This window comes from Bison bison, unplaced genomic scaffold, assembly GCF_000754665.1.
Source record: "Bison bison bison isolate TAMUID 2011002044 unplaced genomic scaffold, Bison_UMD1.0 scf7180017864242, whole genome shotgun sequence".
NCBI classification, from domain to species: Eukaryota; Metazoa; Chordata; class Mammalia; order Artiodactyla; family Bovidae; genus Bison; species Bison bison.
The window spans coordinates 982967-983460 of NW_011494814.1; positions in this window are offsets into that span (position 1 = coordinate 982967).

The following is a 494-nucleotide window of genomic DNA, read 5'->3' on the forward strand; positions in this document are numbered from 1 at the left end:
TAAGCCTGTGAGGAAAGTAAACATCGCTGGTTGGGGGCCGGGGGCGGGGGGTGGACACATCTAACCGCATTTGTTTTCCTCAGGAATCAATGGGTAACATTTCATACTTCCCACTGAGCATTTCCTCTTCTGAGACACACAGAGAGATTCACTTTGCTCAAACCAATATGCTATATGCAATTAATGTCATTAACGCTGCCAATTAATAGCAAATAGGAGTCCAAACAAAGTAGGCTGGGTGGACAGCAGGAGGGAAAAACCACGTGGGGCGGAGGGGTGCTTAGTTACTCTGAAATCTAACAATGCCACTCACGTAGGACAGTTAAGGAAATTGTGAAGACAAACTCCCTTTCCCTTTTGGCTTCGGTGTAACTAACTTCAAACAGACATGCTCGGCTGAGCTCCCTGCCTGGATATGCAATTCTCCCCTGGAACTTTTTAAAACACAGATCCGCAAACAGTAACTAACGGGACAGAGATGTTCCAACTGTTGG